This window comes from Phacochoerus africanus, chromosome 1 (assembly GCF_016906955.1).
Source record: "Phacochoerus africanus isolate WHEZ1 chromosome 1, ROS_Pafr_v1, whole genome shotgun sequence".
In the NCBI taxonomy this organism is placed as follows: Eukaryota; Metazoa; Chordata; class Mammalia; order Artiodactyla; family Suidae; genus Phacochoerus; species Phacochoerus africanus.
In genome coordinates, this window is record NC_062544.1 from 216,881,921 (window position 1) to 216,902,073 (window position 20,153).

A 20,153-nucleotide genomic window follows, 5' to 3' on the forward strand; every position below is an offset into this window, starting at 1 on the left:
GCTGTGGGTCTATTTGGGTTCAATTTGTTTGGGGCCCTCTGTGCTTCCTGTATCTTGAGCTCAGTATCCTTTAGATTTGGGAAGTTTCCATCGATAATTTCTTCAAATATATTTCCATCCCTTACTTTTTCTACTCTTCGGAATTCCTATTATCATAGATTGGCCACTTTATATTATCCCATAGGTCTCTTATATTGTTTCTCCTGTTTTTTGATTTTGTTTCTGTCTGCTGACCGGATTGGGTGATTTCCATTATTCTATCTTCCATATCACTGATTCGTTCTTCTGCATTATTCATTCTGGTTTTTACTGCCCTTATTTCAGTTTGTATCTCTGCAAAGGAATGTTGTAGTTTTTCTTGGCTCTCCTTATATTTTCTAGTTCCTTTCTGAGGGTACTGCATTACTGTTATATCTTCTCTTAATTCCTTCAGCATTTTCACTATTTCTCTTTTGAACTCCAGGTCTGTCAGACTGCAGAGATCTGTTTCATTGTTGACTGTTTTAGGTGAGTTCTCCTGTTGGTTTGACTGGGGGTGGTTTCTCAGCTTCTTCATCTTGCTTGTTGTTTTCTTTCTCCTGAGGGAGTTGTACTCTCCGTTATCAGGTAGTGTTTGCCTTGTCACTGCTGTGGAATGTTTCCTAGGGCTGGTGTTGTTGGTCAGTCTTTTTGAGGCAGTGTGGCTTTTCTGGAGTGTTGATGGGGCTAACGTGTTTCTTTGAAGCAAAGGAGGACTTCCTGAGGGCAGACAGGACTGGGAGGTCCACACCACGAGGTAGCAGATTTCACTTATGGTCATGCAGAGCTTGCTCTGGTGTTTTTAGGCTGTGGGGTTCTTGCAGGGGGTTGGCGGTGTTGGGCAGCTGTTCCTCAGGAGTGCAGCACCCCTTGGGGACTGGATCAGCTATCTGGGTCACTGAGAACCTAAGAGGCTCTTCCCTAGGGCAGCCCAACTCAGAGGGACGGCCTGAGAATGTAGGCAGATCTTTTCACAGTCTGGCCAAGCTTGTTGTAGCTTTTCTGGGCTGCAGGGGGTCCTGCAGAGTGCTGGCAGTCCTTTGTAGCTGTTCCGCAAGAGTGCTGCTCCTCCTGCAGGCTGGAGCAGCTAGCTGGGCTGCTGAAAACCCAAGAGGCTCTTTCCCAGGGCAGCCCGACTCAGAGAGACTGTCCGAGAATTAGGCAGATCTTTTCACGGCCCGGCCAGGCTTGTTGTAGCTTTTCTGGGGTGCAGGGGCGCGGGGGGGCGGGGGGGTCCTGCCGGGAGCTGGCAGTCCTGTGCCATTACCACATCTTCTTAATCCATTCATTTGTTGATGACATTTAGGTTGTTTCCATGTCTTGGCTATTGGAAATAGTGCTGCAATGAACATGTGGGTGCATGTGTCTTTTTCAAGGAAAGTTTTGTCTGGGTATATGCCCAAGCATGGGATTACTGGGTCATATGGTAGCTCGATATTTAGTTTTCTGAGGTTCCGCCATACTGTTTTCCATAGTGGTACCAATGTTATATTTTCTATAGTTGTACCAATTAACATTCCCACCAAAAGTGTAAGAGGGTTCCCTTTTCTCCATTCCCTCTCTAGCATTTCTTATTTGTTGACTTGTTAATGATGGCTATTCTGGCAGTTGTGATGTGGTACCTCATAGTAGTTTTGATTTTCATTTCTCTAATAAGCAGTGACATTGAGCATTTTTTCATTTGCTTTTTGGTCATCTGTATATCTTCTTTGGAGAAATGTCTATTCAGTTCTTTTGCCCAGTTTTCAATTGGGTTGCTGTTTTTTTGCTGTTGAGTTGTGTAAATTTTTTGTGTATTTTAGAGATTAAGCACTTCTCAGTGCTTCATTTGAAACTACTTTTTCCCATTCTGGAGGTTTTTTTAATTTTTTTAATGGTTTCCTTTGCTGTGCAAAAGCTTGTCACTTTGCTTAGTTCCTATTTGTTTATTTTTGCTTTTATTTCTGTTGCCTGGGGAGACTGCATAAAGTTGAAAATTTGTGTATAACTTAGAGTCATAGCTCTGTATCCATGGTTCTTCCTTATCCAAGGATTGACATCCCTGGATCGACCAACTAAAGATGTTGCAATATTGTAGTATTTACTGTTTAAAAAAAATCCACATGTAAGTGGACCTGTTCAGTTTAAACCTTTATTCTTCAAGGGACAACTGTAATTACAATTGATTTGTTACTTTAATGTACTTTTAAAAGATTTAAATCAGAGACTAAAGTGCACCCAAATATGCCCCTATATAAATTGGAAAGTAATATAATTGATATATAATTGTCTGCAGTTAACCAACACCATAAAATATGTAATTTAAATAATTTAGGAGGCTGAGATAGAGAATCAATTTTCAGCCCTCCTCTGCCTCAACTATTTCCCTGAACTTTTCTCTTTTTAACAGTTGATTTTTGTGTATTGATCTTTGTGTCATGTGACCATTCTAAACTCACTTACTAGTTCTAGTAGCTTCTTTTGGATTTTCTATGTAGGTAATCATGTCATCTGTGAATAAAGACAGTTTCATTTTTAATCTAATTTATTTGACTTGACATTATTTTTCTTGTCTTATTGTGCAGGTTAGCATCTTCAGTACAGTGTTAAAAAGGAGGGAGTTCCCGTCGTGGCGCAGTGGTTAACGAATCCGACTGGGAACCATGAGTTGCGGGTTTGGTCCCTGCCCCTGCTCAGTGGGTTAACGATCCGGTGTTGCCGTGAGCTGTGGTGTAGGTTGCAGATGCAGCTCGGATCCTGCGTTGCTGTAGCTCTGGCGTAGGCCAGTGACTACAGCTCCGAATTGACCCCTGGTCTGGGAACCTCCATATGCTGCGGGAGCGGCCCAAAGAAATAGCAAAAAGACAAAAAATAAAATAAAATAAAATAATAAAAAGGAGTGGTAAAAATTGACACCATTGTCTTATTGCCAATCTTATGGGGCAAGCATTCATTCTCATACCATTATCTTTGATTCTAGCTGTATGGTTTTTGTAGATGTTCCTTATTATGCTGAGGAAGTTTCCTTCTACTCCTAGCTTGCTGAGTTTTTCTTTCTTTGTTTGTTTGTTTTATTTTTAGGGCCACACCCATGACATATGGAAGTTCCAAGGCTAAGAGTTGAATTAGAGTTGCATTTGCCAGCCTACACCACAACCACAGTAATGTGGGATCCAAACTGCATGTGTGACCTACACCACAACTCATGGCAACAACAGATCCTTTAATATATTGAGTGAGAATATGATGTGTAGAATATGATGGAAGATAGTATGGCCTGTTCTGCAGCTTGTGGCAAGGCTGGACACTTAACCCACTGAGTGAGGGCAAGGATTGAACCTGCATCCTCATGGATACTGGTCAGATTCCTAACCTGGTGAGCCACAGTGGTTTTCAACTGCTCCTTTTGGATCTATATATGATCATTTATATGTCCAAGAGTTGGTGGACATTTTCTTAAATGGAAAGTGTCTTAGTCTGTTTGGAATGCTCTAACAAAATACCACAGAATGGGTAGTTTATAAACACCTGAAATTCATTGCTTACTGTTCTAGAGGCTGATAAATTCAAGATTAAAGTTCCAGCAGGGTCAAGTTTTAGTGAGTGCCCTGTTCCTGGTTCGTAACCAGCACTTTCTTCCCATGTCCTCTACATGGTTAGGGATCTCTTTGTAGTCTCTTTTATAAAGGCACTAATGCTGTACATGAGAGTTCCACCCTAATGATTTAATCACCTTCCAAAGATCCCACCATCTAATACAATATTCTTTAGAGGTTAGGATTTCAACATAGAAACTTTAAGAGAATATAAACATTCATATGGTAGCAGCCAAAGAGTAAGTTATTTTAGCCTTTGTGGACTAAAAGGTCTCTACTCCACTCTTACAAGGTTTCTGATCAATGATTCAGCACTGCTATTGTTGCATAAATCCAACCATACACAATACGTAAGTGAATAGGTGTGACTGTATTCCAGTAACTATTATTTATAAAAATAGGCTACATAGTTTACTGACCTCTACTTTAGTCTGTTGATATGCTGAATTACATTAATTGATTTCTGTGTGTTTAACTAGCTGTACATTCCAGGAATAAACTCCCCTTCATCATGATATAGTATTAATCTTTTTGTATTGCTGGATTGAATTTACTAACATTTTGTTGAGGGTTTTTTGTGTGTGTGTTTATACTCTGATAGATATTAGACTAGTTCTCTTAAAATTTTGTCTGATTTTGCTATCAGGGTATTGGTTACTTCATAAAAGAAGTTGGGAAGTATTTTCTCTACTTCTATTTTCTGGAACAGTTGTATAGAATTGTTATTATTTATTCTTTAAACTTTCTGTAGAATTTTCCAGTGGAGCCATTTGAACCTGGAGGGTTTTATTTGTTTGTTTCATGGGATGGTATTTAACTGCAAATTAAATTATTTAATAAATATAGGGTTATCTAGGTTATCTCTTCTTGAGTGATTGTTTTTTTACACTTTACATAATCTTTTTACATTCTTTTCCATTAGGCTTTATCATGGGATATTGAATATAGTTCCTTGTGCTATACCATAGGACCTTGTTTATCCATTCTAAATGTAATAGTTTGCTTCTGCTAAGCCCAAACTCCCAGTTCATACCTCTCCCATCTCTCCTCCTCCTTGGCAACCATAAGTCTGTTCTTGTGTCTATGAATCTCTTCCTGTTTCATAGATAGACTCATTTGTGTCACATTTTATATTACAACTATAAGTGATATCAAATGGTATTTTTCTTTCCCTTTCTGACTTAATTCACTTAAGTATGATAATCTCTAGTTCCATCTGTGTTGCTGCAAATGGCAGTATTTCATTCTTTTCTATGGCCAAGTAATATTCCATTGTATATATGTATCACATCTTCTTTATCCATTCATCTGTCGATGGATATTTAGGTTGTTTTCCATGTTGTGACTGTTGTTAATAGTGCCGCTATGAACATAGGGGTGCATGTATCTTTTTGAATTATAGTTTTATCTGGATATATGTTCAGGGGTGGTATTGCTGGATCATATGGTAACTCTATTTGTAGTTTTTTGAGGAACTTCCATACTGTTTTCCATAGTGGCTGCACCAACTTAACATTCCCACCAACAGTGTAAGAGGGTTCCCTTTTCTTCACACTCTCTCCAGCATGTGCTATTTGTAGACCTTTTGATGATGGCTCTTCTGACCAGTTTGAGATGATACCTCATTGTAGTTTTTATTTGTATTTCTCTAATAATTAGTGATGTTTAGTATCTTTTCATTTTCATGTTGGCCATCTGTATATCTTCTTTGGAGAAATGTCTGGGTCTTCTGCTCATTTTTTTGATAGGTTTTTTGTTGTTGTTGAGTTATAGGAGCTGTTTGTATATTTTGAAAATTAAGCCCTTGTCAGTCTCATCATTTGCAAAATTTTCTTCCATTGTTTAGGTTGTCTTTTTTATTTATTTATTTTTATTTTTTGGTTTCCTTTGCTGTACAAAAGCTTGTAAGTTTGATTAAGTCCCATTTATTTTTGTTTTGTTTTTATTTTTATTTCTATTGTTTTGGGAGGCTGACCTAAGAAAACATTGGTACAGTTTATGTCAGAGAATGTTCTTGCCTATGTTCTTGTCTAAGAGTTTTTTGGAGTCATGTCTTATGTTTAAGTCTTTAAGCCATTTTGAGTTTATTTTCATGTATGGTGTAAGAGTGTGTTCTCTAGTTTCATTGATTTACATGCAGCTGTCCAGTTTTCCCAGCACCACTTGCTGAAGAGACTGTCTTTTTCCCATTTTGTATTCTTTTCTCCTTTGTCAAAGATTAATTAACCTAGGTGTCTGGGTTTATTTCTGGGTTCTCTATTCTGTTCCATTGATCCACAGGTCTATTTAAGTTCCAATATCACACTGTTTTGATTAGTGTAGCTTTGTAGTATTGTCTCAAACCTGGGAGGATTATGTCTCCTACTTTGTTCTTTTTCCTCAGGATTCCTTTGGCAGTTCTAGATCTTTTATGGTTCCATACAAATAGGATGGTTTGCTCTAGTTCTGTGAAAAATGTCAAGGGTAATTTGATAGGGATTGCATTAGTTCTTCAGATTACTTTGGGTAGTATGGCTATTTTAACAATATTGTCTTGCAGTGCAAGAGCCTGGGGTATCTTTCCATTTCTTTGAATCTCTTTAATTTCCTTTGCCTTTCACCTCCTTGGTCAGGTTTATTCCTAAGTGTTTTATTATTTGGTGTGATTTTAAAATGTATTTTTTTTTAATGTTCACTTTCTGGTATTTTATTTTTATTTTTATTTATTTGCTTTTCAGGGCTGCACCCTTGGCGTATGGAGGTTCCCAGGCTAGGGGTCAAATAAGAGCTACAGTTGCTGGCCTACACCACAGCTACAGCAAAACCAGATCCAAGCCGCATCTGTGACCTACACCACAGCTCATGGCAGTGCCAGATCCTTAACCCACTGAGCGAGGCCAGGGATCAAACCTGCAACCTCATGGTTCCTAGTCGGATTCATTTCCATTGTGCTATGATGGAACTCCTCTGGTATTTTATTGTTAATGTAAAGAAATGCAGATGATTTCTATATGTTAATCTTGTATTCTGCTACCTTGCTGAATTTATCAGTTTTAGTAATTTTGTGTGGAGTTCTTAGATTTTATATGTATAATATGTCACCTGCATATAATGTCAATTTTTCCTCTTCAAATTTGTATGTATTTTATATCTTTTTCTTGTCTGATTGCTGTGGGTAGGATTTCCAGTACTGTATTGAATAAAAGTGGATATATTGGGCATCCTTGTATGATTCCAGATTTTAGGGGGAAGGCTTTTTAGCTTTTCACCATTAAGTATTGTGTTGGCTGTGGTTTTGTCAAAAACAGCTTTTATTATGTCAAGATAAGTTCCCTCTATACCCACTTTCATAACAGTTTTTAACATGAATGGATGTTGAAATTTATCAAATGCTTTCTTCTGCATCTATTGAAATGGTCATGTGGTTTTTATATTTTCTATTTTTGATGTGCTGTATAACATTGATTTGTGTATTTAGAACCATCTTTGTGATGCTGAGATGAATCTAACTTGGTCGTGGCATATAATCTTTTTAATGTGTTGTTGGATTCAGTTTGGTAATGTTTTGTTGAGAATTTGTGCATTAATATTAATCAGTTATTGGCTTATAATTTTCTTTTTTTGGTAGTGTCTTTGTCTGGTTTTGGTATCAGTGTGATGCTGGCTTCATAGAATGTCTTTGGGAGTGTTCCTTCCTAACCAGTCTTTTGGAAGAGTTTGAGAAGGATCAATATAAGTTCTTCTTTGTAGGCTTGGTAGAATTCACATGTGAAGCCATCTGGTTCTGGACTTCTGCTTTAGGGAGTTTTTTTTTTTTTAAATTACAGATTTTATTTCACTTCTAATGATTGATCTGTTCAAATTATCTATTTCTTCTTGATTCAGCTTTGGTGGGCTGTATGTTTCTAGAAACTTGTCCATTTCCTCTAGGTTGAATTTGTTGGCATATAATTGTTCACAGTATTCTCTTACAGTTTTTTTTTTTTTGTGTATTTCTGTGGTATCAGTTGATGTTTCTCCTTCTTCATTTCTTATTTAATTTATTTGGGTTCTCCTTCTTTTCTTTTTGGTGAGCCTGGCCAGAGGTTTGTCAATTTTGTCCACCCTTTCAAAGAACCAGGTCTTGATTTTAGTGATTTTTTTTCCTATTGTTTTAAAATCTCTGTTTTACTTATTCCATTTCTGATTTTTATTATTTATTTTCTTCTGCTGATTTTATGGTTTATTCTTTTTAAAATTCTTTCAGGTGGTAGCTTAGGTTGTTTAAACAAGATTTTTCTTGTTTTTGAGGAAATCTTTATTGCTATGAATTTCCCTCTAAGAAGTGCTTTTGTGGCACCCCATAGATTTTATATGGTTGTGTTTTTGTTGTTATCTGTTTCCAGGTATTTCTAATTTCCTCTTTGATAACCCTCATTGACCCATTGGTTTCTTAGTAGCATGTTGTTTAGTCTTCATGTAATCTTTTTTTTTTTTTTCTCTCATTTTTTTCCCCTGTGGTTGATTTTTAGTTTCATGCCATTGTGGTCATAGAAGATGCTTAACATAATTTCTATATTCTGAAATTTGTTGACGTTTGTTTTGTGCCCTAGTATGTGGTCAATCCTAGAGAGTATTCCATGTGTACTTGAAAAGAACATGTATTCTGATTTTGGGGGGTGTAATGTCCTGAACATATAAATTAAGTCTAACTACTCTGTTGTATCTCTTAGGATCTCTGTTACCTTATTGATTTTCTGTCTCAAAGATCTGTCTGTTGATATAAGTGGGATGTTAAATACTCCTACTGTTTTTGTATTCCTGTCAATTTCTTCCCTTTTGTCTGTTAGTATTTGTTTTATGTATTTGAGTACTCCTATATTAAGTGCATATATGTTGACAAATATAAAATCTTCTTATATTGATACTTTTATCATTATATAGTATGCTTTATTTTTCTTTATAGCCTTTGTTTTAAAGTATTTTTATCTTATATGAATATTATGACCTCTGCTTTCTTGTTTTTTCTGTTTTCATGAAATATCTTTTTCCATCTCCTCACTTTCAATTTATGTGCCCTAAAGTGGGTCTCTTGTAGGCAGCATATTGTACACTTAAAAAAAATATCCAATCTGCCACTCTATGTCTTTTGATTGGAGCACTTAGTCCATTGACATTTCAGGTAATTATTGATAGATATGTATTTATTGTCATTTTAAACTGTTTTCCATTTGATTCTGTGTTTCTTTCTTGTTCCTTTTTCTTTCTCGATCATTTCCTTTTGTTTTATGCTTGTGTCCTTTTTGGTTTTTGTTAATCTATTGTATTTTTGTATTTGTGGTTACCCTGTTTTTCAAATATGTTAACCCCTTCCTATATCTACTTACTTTAGTTTGATAGTCATATAGGCTCAAAAACATTCTAAAATAAAAAAAGAAGAATCTTCTTTTTAATACTCTCCTCCCCCATGTTTTATTTTTTATTTTTATTTTATTACTCAATGAATTTATCACATCTGTAGTTGTGTAATGATCATCAGAATCCAATTTCACAGGATTTCCATCCCACAACCCAAGCACATCCCCCCACCCCCCAAACTGTCTCCTCCAGAGACCATAAGTTTTTCACTGTCTGTGAGTCAGCATCTGTTCTGCAAAGAAGTTCAGTCTGTCCTTTTTTCAGATTCCACATGTCAGTGGAAGCATTTGATGTTGATGTCTCATTGTATGGCTGACTTCACTTAGCATGATAATTTCTAGGTCCACCCATGTTGCTAAAAATGCTAGTATTTCATTCCTTTTAATGGCTGAGTAATATTCCATTGTGTATATGTACCACATCTTCTGGATCCATTCCTCTGTCAATAGACATTTAGGTTGTTTCCATGTCTTGGCTATTGCAAATAGTGCTGCAAGGAACATTGGAATACATGTGTCTTTGCAAGTCATGGTTTTCTCTGGATAGATGCCCAGGAGTGGGATTGCTCAATCAAGTGGTAGTTCTATGTTTAGTTTTCTGAGGAATCTCCATACTGTTTTCCACAGTGGTTGTACCACCAACAGTGTACTAGGGTTCCTTTTTCTCCACACCCTCTCCAGCACTTGTTGTTTGTAGATTTTTGGATGATGGCCATTCTGGCTGGTGTAAGGTGGTACCTCAGAGTGGTTTTGATTTGCATTTCTCTAATAATGAGTGATGTTGAACATCTTTTCATGTGTTTTTTGGCCATCTGTATGTCTTCTTTGGAGACCTATCTGTTTAGATCTTCTGCCCATTATTCTCCCATGTTTTGTAATTTTTTTTTTTTTGGTCTTTTTAGGGCTGCACCCGCAGCATATGGAGGTTCCCAGGCTAGGGGTCCAATCAGAGCTGTAGCCACCAGCCTATGCCGGAGTGGCAGCAATGCCATATGTGAGCCGAGTCTCAGCCTACACCACAGCTCATGGCAACGCCAGATCCTTAACCTACTGAGTGAGGCCTGGGGTCGAACACACGACCTCATTGTTCCTAGTTGGATTTGCTAACCACTGAGCCACAACGGGAACTCCTGTTTTATGATTTTGATGTGTTCTTTTATATCCTTGTGTTTATCCTTTTTCTGTTCATTTTGGTTATCATCGCTTTCACAAATAGTTCTTTTTTTTTCTTTTAAATCTGTATACTGGCTTATTTAAGTGATTTATTTTCCAATTGTGATTTCCTTTTTCTCATAGTTTCATATTTATTTTCTATTTAGAGAATATCTTTCAATTTTTCTTTTAGGATAAATTTAGTATTGCTGTATTCTTTTAGATTTTGCTTGTCGGAGAAATAATTTATCTTTCCTTCTATTCTAAGTGATAATCTTGCTTGGTAAAATATTCTAGGCTGCAGATTTTTCCTTTTCAAGACTTTGAATGTATTTTGCCCCTCTCTTCTGGCTTGCACCCTTTCTGTAGAGAAATTCGCTGATAGTCTTATGGGGGTTCCCTTGTAATTAACTCTTTGTTTTTCTCTTGCTTCCTTTAGAATCCTTTCTTTAACTTATGGTTTCCAAATGTGACAGATTGGAGGGTGGGGGAATGTTCTGGGGTTTGGGGATGGAAATGCTATAAAATTGGGTTGTAATGATTATTGTACAACTATAAATGTAATAAAATTCATTGAGTAATTTAAAAAATTAAAAAAATAAAATTTATAATTTAAATTAAAAAATAATCTTTTTTTAACTTTTGGCATTTTAATTATAATATATCTTGGTATAGGCATGTTTAGGTTCATTTTGTTTGGGACCCTCTATGCTTCCTATACTTGGATAGCTCTTTCCTCCTTTAGGTTTGTGAAGTTTTCAGCCAAAATATCTTCAAATATAATTTTTAATCCCCTTTTCTTTTTCTTCTCCTTCTGGAATCCCTATTATACATATTTTAGCATGCTTATGTTATCCTTTAGGTCTCTTATATTGCTTTCACTTTTTAAATTTGGCTTTATGTCTGCTATTCTGATTGGGTGATTCCCATTATTCTATCTTCTAAGTCACGTACTTGTTCTTCTGTATTATTCATTTAGCTATTCATTGCCTTTAGCTCAGCTTTCATCTCAGTAAATGAATTTTCCAATTTTTCTTGGCTCCTTATTATAGTTCCTTGTTCCTTTTTACAATAATTTGCATTTCTATTAATGGCCTTTCTTAATTCCTTCAGTATTTTCATTATATCCTTTTTGAATTCTTTGTATTAGACAGAAGTGGTCTCTTTCATTGTTCCTTCAGGGGAAGAAAGAATTGGGAGTGGTTCTTCAGCTTCTTCATTTTACGTATATTTCTCTTACTCTGAGTTTAAGAGAAACAATTACATACTGTAGTCTTGAAAGTCTATTTATATGTGGAACCATCCCTGTGTACCTTGTGTGGGTTTACTATTTTTGACATGAGGGCCGTTTTTAGCATGGGTGCCTCCTGCCTCTTCTCTCAGAGTGTGCTGACTCTTAACCTTTTGATGGGGTTGAGCAGATGCAGTGGCTCATTCGTGTTCCCAGAGTCTGCACTGGTGGAGTTGGCATCTGCTTCTGGGTCTCTCAGGGTGTGGCAACTTGTGTCTACCTCCAAAACTCATGTAAGCCATGTCCTGTTGCCTGAAAAAGTGCTCATGGGCAAAGAGTCTCTTATGATGGTCCCATCTCTCCCCTTGCATACCCTCCCAAAAATGACACCTTGCTTCTATGGTGGGCTCAGCTTTCTTCTACAAACACCCTCAGTTGAGGCTGCACCACACTCTAACTGTCTCCACTCAGCCAACCCTAGATCTATCCCTGGGTCTGGCCTCTGAAGCCCAAGCTTTAGCACTTTAGCACCCAGTCCTTGCTCATACCAGCGGATGCACGTCTTAGGCTGGGGAGTGCAGGGCAGCAGCACCTATTGCCTGTGAAGGTCTCTCTCTATTTTGCCTTCCACAAGCTGGTTACCGTGCTCTCCTGCAAGGCTTGGAAGTGCCCCTTCCATCCTGGCTGATCTCCCTGCCAGTGAGGGGACTTCTGTTTGGGAATATTTCCTCTTTCAAAGCTCCCCCTCAGAGGTTCACATCCCTTCCCAATTCCTTTCTCTCTCTTTTTTTCTTTTGTCCTACCCAGTTACATGTAGATTTTCTTACCCATTCAGAAGTCTGAGGTCTTCTGCCAGCATTCAGTAGATGTTCTGTGATAATTGTTCTATGCATTCTTTTTTGGTTGCACTTGTGGCATGCAGAAGTTCCTGGGCCAGGCATCGAACCTGTGCCACAGCAGTAACCAGAGCCATAGCAGTGACAACACTGGATCCTTAATCTGGAACCACCAGGGAACTTCATGTAAATGTATTTTTGATGTATTTGTGGGAGAATGTGAGCTGTGTGTTTTATTTCTCCGTCATCTTGATTCCTCCTTCTCTTGAGTGATTTTTGATAATTCGTGTTTTAGGAGTAATTTGTTTCATCCAAAATGTAGAGATTATGGGCAAATATTAGTGATAATATTTACTTTTTCTTTTAATGTCTTCAGGATTATGGTGATGTCTCTTCTTTCATTACTAATATTTGTTTTATATATTTTTTGTTCTGTCAATCTGGCTAGAAGTTTGTCAACTTTATTGATATTTTCAAAAAACTTGCTTTTGGTTCCATTGATTTTTTTTTCTCTAATGCTTTTTTTTTGTCTTCAATTTAACTGACTTCTCTTTATTATTTCTTTTCTTATACTTTCTTTGGTTTAATTGCTCTTCCTTTACTAGTTGCTGAAGTGGAAGCTTAGATCATTGGTATGAGACCTCCAGTGTCTTGCTTTTGGGGGCAGTTGGATTGAAAAGAGGAACATGGAGGTATAGAAGGATATTTTCTACTTACAAACATTTGTTACAAAAGCTTTAGTAAAGGCCCGTGCCAGATTCTTTCAGAGAACTCTGAGGTTTCTGCCTGGGAGTGGGAGCAGTGGGAGGGAGGATTGGAAGTTGTACCTTGGACTTCTTTCTTCATGGATAGCAGTGGCCTGGTCTTCCAGCCCCGAGAGTCTGGGACTCTAACGTTCACACATCTGCTTCCCAACCTGGTCTGCAGAATAGAGGCTAGAGGGAATTAGAGTTGCTGTAGTTTTTATGGGTAAAAGGGCTCTCTCCCAATAAATTAGAGCAAGGGCCAATAATTTTTTTCTGAAAACAGCCAATGGTAGAAAGTTATAACTTAGTAGGCTCCACTATGTCTGTCATACATACTCAACTCTGCCTTTTTTGGGGGGGGAGCGGGGGACAACCTGAAAGCAGCCATAGATCATATATAAATGAATGGTCATGGCTAAGTTTCAGTAAGACTTTATTTACAAAAATAGACAACAAGCTGGATTTGGTCCATGGGGCATAGGTTGCCCACTCAGCTTTAGTCTGTTGATATGGTGAATTTTCAAATTCGCATTGATTGATTTTCAAATGTTGAGCCAGCCTTGCATTCCCGAGATAAACTCTACTTAGTTTAGAGCATCTGGTCTGCACCTGGCCCTGTCTGTGTTTCTTAACTTGTCACCGAGCTGAGAGCTTCTCAGGAGCAAAGCCATGGTTGTATCAGTCTTATCTCCCATGAAGCATAGAGTGGATGATTAATAAATATTTGTGGTTGGATGGAAAGAACTGTGCATGTCCATGATACTGATGCTGATCTCTGTTTATGGTCCCCTTGAGGGCTAGAGGAAACGGGGGTTGTGTGGAAGAATTAGGCCCAAGTGCTGTCACTGTAGGCACAGGCTGATCTTTCTTTCAGAGGCTATTTTGGAAACATGACTTAACTTTGGTCTATGGGGCTCTGCTTTCTAATTACTCTCTCCTTTTCCTGAGAGTTGTGGTTGGCACAGTGGCTGCCAACCCCTCAAGACATCCAGATGCCAGCCCTATGCTGGTGTTCTGAAAGGGTTTGACCGAGCCCTTCCCAGGGCCCTGGTCTCCATTTTCAGAAGGGTGTGCCAGTGAGTAGGAGAGCTGGAGCAGAAGATGTGAGCATGCCTGAACTTCATGTCTCATGTCAGCTGTGTGTTGACTGCATAGTATGATGGCAACTCAGTGCACCAGACAGATTTCATACAGGCAGGTTACAGAGTCCGTCTCATCTACTTTTCCTTCTTGATTGTGTGTGGTTGACAGAAAGCATCCAGGTTTTGCAGCTCACAGACCTGGGTTTGAATCCTAGTTCAACAACTTCTCAGATGTGTGAGCCTGGGAAATTATTTAATTATTTAACTTCCCTTCACTCATTTCTAACATGTAGATGCTCACAATCTCCCAGCATTGTGATGAAGGTTATATTAAACAATTCACCTCCTCTCCTGAGAGATGAGGGGGAACTCTGAAAGATACTCAGTGGGAGTGGTGGGCACATCTATAGAGCAATGCAAAACAAATAGCAAACATGATGGGAAAATCCACTAGAAGTGTAGAGTATCAGGAGGGAGTGTCGGTCACTTTGTCCTCAGGTATTTTTTGACTAAAGGCAGGGGAGGGGTGACTCAGGGGCTGGATCTGTGATTTTGCTCTGGAGCAGGGAGGGCCTGACTGGCAGGTCTGAGTGGTGCCTTGTATTGTTTGGTGTTTTTGTCTTGCCTTATTCAGCCTGGCTCCCTGGGATGGGAACAGGGTCCTGGGGCTGCGCCAGATCCTGGTTGGTGAAACTGATTGCATAATTGCCTGGTACTCAATGGCGCCAGGCCCCTAGTAATAACTCTCCTTTATACATGTTTAGGCCCTCTGTCTGTGGGAAGAACATGTTTGTACCACCTTACGGCCCAGTGAGGTGAGCGAGGGTGAGGAGAGCCTTCCTTAAATGCCATCAGGAATTTGTGCCACCTCTTTGTGTCCCCTGGAGTCTCTGCTTTCCTTGGCCCACATTCTAGACCCCTGGGTGCAGCTGTTAAGGGATGGCGGCCTTGTCTTTGCTGCAGAAAGTCAGTGAATTAAGGAAATGACGGCTACCAGGCCCACCTACCCATCCCCTTGAAGACTCAGATCCAGGCTTTTACATGGGAACTTATAAAACTTGTTGAGGATTAGAAATTAAATTCCAGTGTTGTCATCTTGAGATGATTTTATATTATTGTACTCAAAAACATTAAAACAAGATCTACTTGAAACACCCCTATTACAAAACAATGTTCATCTTCTACTACATGAAAGATAAAATTCTAACTATTCAACCTGGCACACAAAATAGGCTATAATTGGACTCCTACCACATAAGGTCTTATGTTATCATTGTGTGGCTGGAAGTAGTTTTTCTTTGGATAATGCCTGATAATTTACTTAATGTTTCACACATTTTGCATTCCGAAATTTTTGACCGTCTTAGGATGTTGTTCTCGTTCCTGTTTTCTAGTTGAGGGCCTAAGGCTCAGGGAAGTTAAAAAGAACTTGCCCAATTTCACATGGCCGTGATAAAGTCACCACTCCAACTAAATCGAGGGCATAAAATAGTGGTCACTTGCCATTTCCTAGCTATATGACCTTGAATGGGTTTATCTTTAAAAGAGGGGTAGCATAGGTTTGTCATAAGATTTTTCTGAGAGTAAAATAAGATCACCCAAACACTTGTCGTAGTCTGCCATCTGGTAAGGGCTCAGGAAATGTTAGGTATTATTATGATACTCCCTTTTACCTATCCTGCAATTAGTGTTTCCAGTTTTTATTCCACTATTATGAGTAAGACTTCTGTAATTATCTTTGTCCAATTGGTTTGTTTTTTTCTATTGTGTCACTTCCTTGGATTACATTCCAAGAACAGCATTACTAGTTCGAAAGGTATGATCCTATTTTTTTTTTTTTTTTTGCTTTTGCTCCATGTTGCCAAATGGCCTATTATTGGGATGATTCTTACTTAACAGGTCACTATTAGACCCATGAGAGTGATCCATCTTTTATGGATGGTGCTTCCCTGTGACCTCTCAGCTTGTCAGAGGGACCATCTCTCATTCTCTCTCTTTTGTGTGTGTGTGTGTGTCTTTTTGCCATTTCTTGGGCCACTCCCGTGGCATATGGAGGTTCCCAGGCTAGAGGTCGAATCGGAGCTGTAGCCACCAGCCTACACCAGAGCCACAGCAACGTGGGATCTGAGCCACGTCTGCAACCTACATACACCACAGCTCATGGCAACACCGGATCCTTAACCCACTGAGCAAGGCCAGGGATCGAACCCGCAAGCTCATGGTTCTTAGTTGGATTCGTTAACCACTGAGCCATAACGGGACTCCCCCCCACCTTTTTTTTTTGCCATCTGTCATTTTTACTGAAGGTAAAAAGACCAACAGATTGTAGACTGATTGGAGCCAAACTTTATAAAACATAAAACAGGTTGTGTCTATAGCAAGAGATAGACCAAGGTGGTCAGCAAATTGTACCCAAACCCCTAGGAACATCTGACCTCTTCCCTCCTTCCTGCAGGTTCCACGGGCCGTCTTGGCACGTGCGCTGTTGGTGGATGTGATGGGGTGGTGTTGGAGGAGGCGGGAGCTGCTTCTGAACATCTGACCTGGAAGTGCAGGGAGAAAGACAGCCTTGTGCATTTGGGGCTGTGGGTGCCTCCAGACTTTTTAAGTATGAGGAAGTACTAGTTTCTTAGGGCTGCTATAAGAAAAGTACCACAAACTAAGTGTCTTAGAACAGCAGAAACTTATTCTTTCACTGTCCTAGAGGCTGGAAGTCTGAAATAGAAGTGTAGGCAGAACCATGCTCCCTGGGAAAGCTCTGGGAAAGGCTCCTTCCTGTCTCTGTTAGCATCTGATGATTTGCTGGCAAACCATTGGCATCCTCAGCTTGTACATTCATCACTCCAATCTCTGCTTCCACCTTCACAGGACCGTCTCTCTTCTGTCTTTACATGTTTTGTATGTGTCCAAAGGTCCTTCTTCTTGTAAGGACATCAGTTGTTTGGTTAGAGCCCACCCTGCTCTCATTTCAACTTGCAAAGACTCCATTTCCAAAGAAGGTTATATTCCCAGGTTGTGGGGGAGGGGAGTGTTAGGATTTCAACATGACTTTTTGGAGGTCACAGTTCACCTCATAGCAGAGCAGCCGAGAACCTGGGAAATGTCCATTTTCTTTTTCACAGACTGTTGTGGAGGGGATGTTGATGGAGGTGTTATAGGCACAATGGTAGTGCTCTTGCTGGGAATGCTGCCAGTTGTCTAGGGCCAGTGCTGCTTCTGATCTTGCACTCCCCCACCCACTCGCCTTGGGGATTGGTCTTGGACCATATCAGTGATATGTGGATCAGGTGCATCTGGCTGGGGTGATGCAACCAAGGGATAAAGAGCTTTGTTACCAAGGGAAAGCAGTTTTCCAGTATTCAGTAAAAGAGTAGGAGGAAGAGCAGGGGGCTGGGCAGCCCTACAGATCTCATGTTAAGTCTTAGGCCAGCTGGGAAGTCCCATTGTGGCTCAGTGGGTTAAGAACCCAACTAGAATCCATGAGGATGCGAGTTCAATCCCTGGCCTCACTCAGTGGGTTAAGGATCCAGTGTTGCCATAAGCTATGGCATAGGTCCCAGATGTGGCTGTGGCATAGCCTGGCAGCTACAGCTCCAATTGGATCCCTAGCCTGGGAACTTCCATTTGTGATGCAGATGTGGTCCTAACAAGAAAAAAAAAAAAAGTCTTAGGCCAGCTAGAACACTCTGGCTTTAGTTTCTCCATCGAAAGATGAGGGGGTGAGACTGGATGGCTTCTGAGGGCCCTTCCTGTTTGGACATCACATAATTCTTATTTGAGAGTTGATGTTTTGGAGAAGCCCAAGCTCCTTGACCCCAGAGTTGTTGCGAGGTCTATCTAGTCAATGACATGTGAGCAGCTGACATGGAAAGAGTGCCCAGGAGGAGACAGCTGTGAGAGCCTTATATTTCCTACCCCAGCCCTTTCCAACAAGACTTTGAGTCACCTTCTCCATGAGGCCTTTCCTGGGCACCCTCTCTAAAATTTCAGCCCCACCCCTGATACTTCATGGTACCTCTCTGGGCTTTCTTTTTTCTCCTTGTACTTAACCCCTCTCCAGCATGGTTTATATGTTCTGTACTTCTCTCACTTATTGTCTGCTTTCTCCAGTAGGTAATAAGACCCTGGAAGGCAGGGATTTTTTTTTTCTGTCTTTTTGCCTTTTCTAGGGCCGCTCCCATGGCATATGAAGGTTCCCAGGCCAGGGATCTAATCAGAGCTGTAGCCACCGGCCTACGCCAGAGCCATAGCAATGCGGGATCCGAGCCATGTCTTCAACCTACGCCATAGCTCATGGCAATGCCAGATCCTCAACCCACTGAACAAGGCCAGGAATCCAACCTGCAACCTCATGGTTCCTAGTTGGATTCGTTAACCACTGAGCCACGACGGGAACTCCAGGCAGGGATTTTTTTTTTTTTTTTTTTGGTCTTTTTGCCTTTTCTGGGGCTGCTCCCGTGGCATATGGAGGTTCCCAGGCTAGGGGTCGAATCAGAGCTGTAGCTGCCAGCCTATACCAGAGCCATAGCAACGCGGGATCTGAGCTGCGTCTACAACCTACATACACCACAGCTCATGGCAACGCCGGATCCTTAACCCACTGAGCAAGGCCAGGGATCGAACCCGCAAGCTCATAGTTCCTAGTTGGATTCGTTATTCACTGAGCCATGATGGAAACTCCTCCAGGCAGGGATTTTTATCCATGCTAAACATGACTGTCATATACTAGGCACTTAATACATATTTGTTGATTGTTGAATAATTGAAGGTATCTTAAACTTGACAGATGTGGTACAATTTTTAAAGGGATGTGTCAGTTATAATTTTTGAGGGGTGTTACTCTTTGTTGGCTCCAGGCCCCTGGCCTAGGCTACCTGGAGCCCTGCCATACGTAGCATATGTTTTTGAAGGGATTGTTCCATTTATCTAGTGCTTGTAACAAAACACCCTCTGACTTAGCAGTATAAAATTATATTATTATACTCAGCATAATAATGAGTGTTATTATTTGTTATGCTCAGGAGTTCTGAGGGTCAGAAAGAAATTTGAACAGGACATGGGGGAGATGGCTTGGGAAGACCTGTGTGGCTCAGGTATCAGATGACTAGGAGATGGGATCATTGCAGTCTTTTTCACATACAGTCCTGTGCCCAGGCTGAGATGACTTGAAGGTGGGGCTCAGCTGGGACATGGGAGCCAGAGTGCCTACATGTGGCCTCATCATGGGGTGTGGGCTTCCTCACAACATGGTGACTGGATTCTAAGGGGAGGGTCCCCAGAGGGAGCATTTGGAAAATGAACGTTCCATGGGAGCCAAGTAGAGGCTGCCTTGTCTTTTAACCTGACCCCAGAAATCACAGAGTGTCACTTTCATCATACTGTATTGGTCAAAGCAGTCACAAGCCCTCTCAGATTCCAGGGGGAGGGAATAGAGATTGTCCCCTACCTTGTTGGGAGGAGTGTCAAAGATTTGGAGGGCATATTTGAAAGCTGCCACAGGGATCCTACTACGCTTTCACCAGCCTCAATCTGGAGAGAAGCTTGAGTGAGATTTCTGGTACTACCACCTCAGACCAGGAACTTCCTGTGGATTATGAATATTCTTCTGTCCCACACTCACTAATTGTGTCTCTTCACTGTAGAGTTCTGTCATTTTACTTCCTTTGCAGCCTCTGGCTGCTTACCTGGCACATAGCAAGTGAGTTAGAGGATGAATGGATGAATGAACAAGTGAACAAAGGTGCTTTCTGTGCTGGCATAACACTGCTGGGTCTCTAGGATGCCTTGAAGCTCACATCAATCAAGGCCAAAGCTTTTTTTTTTTTTTTTTGGTCTTTTTGCCTTTTATTGGGCCGCTCCCATGGCATGTGAAGATTCCCAGGCTAGGGGCCCAGTCAGAGCTGTAGCCACCAGCCTACGCCACAACCACAGCAATGCCAGATCTGAGCCGCGTCTGTGACCTACACCACAGCTCACGGCAAAACCGGATTCTTAACCCACTGAGCAAGGCCAGGGATTGAACCCGCAACCTCATGGTTCCTAGTTGGATTCATTAACCACTCACTGTGCCATGACGGGAACTCAGTGGCCAAAGCCTTCTGACCAGCTCTGTTCATATGCTGAACTGCTGAGACCTGT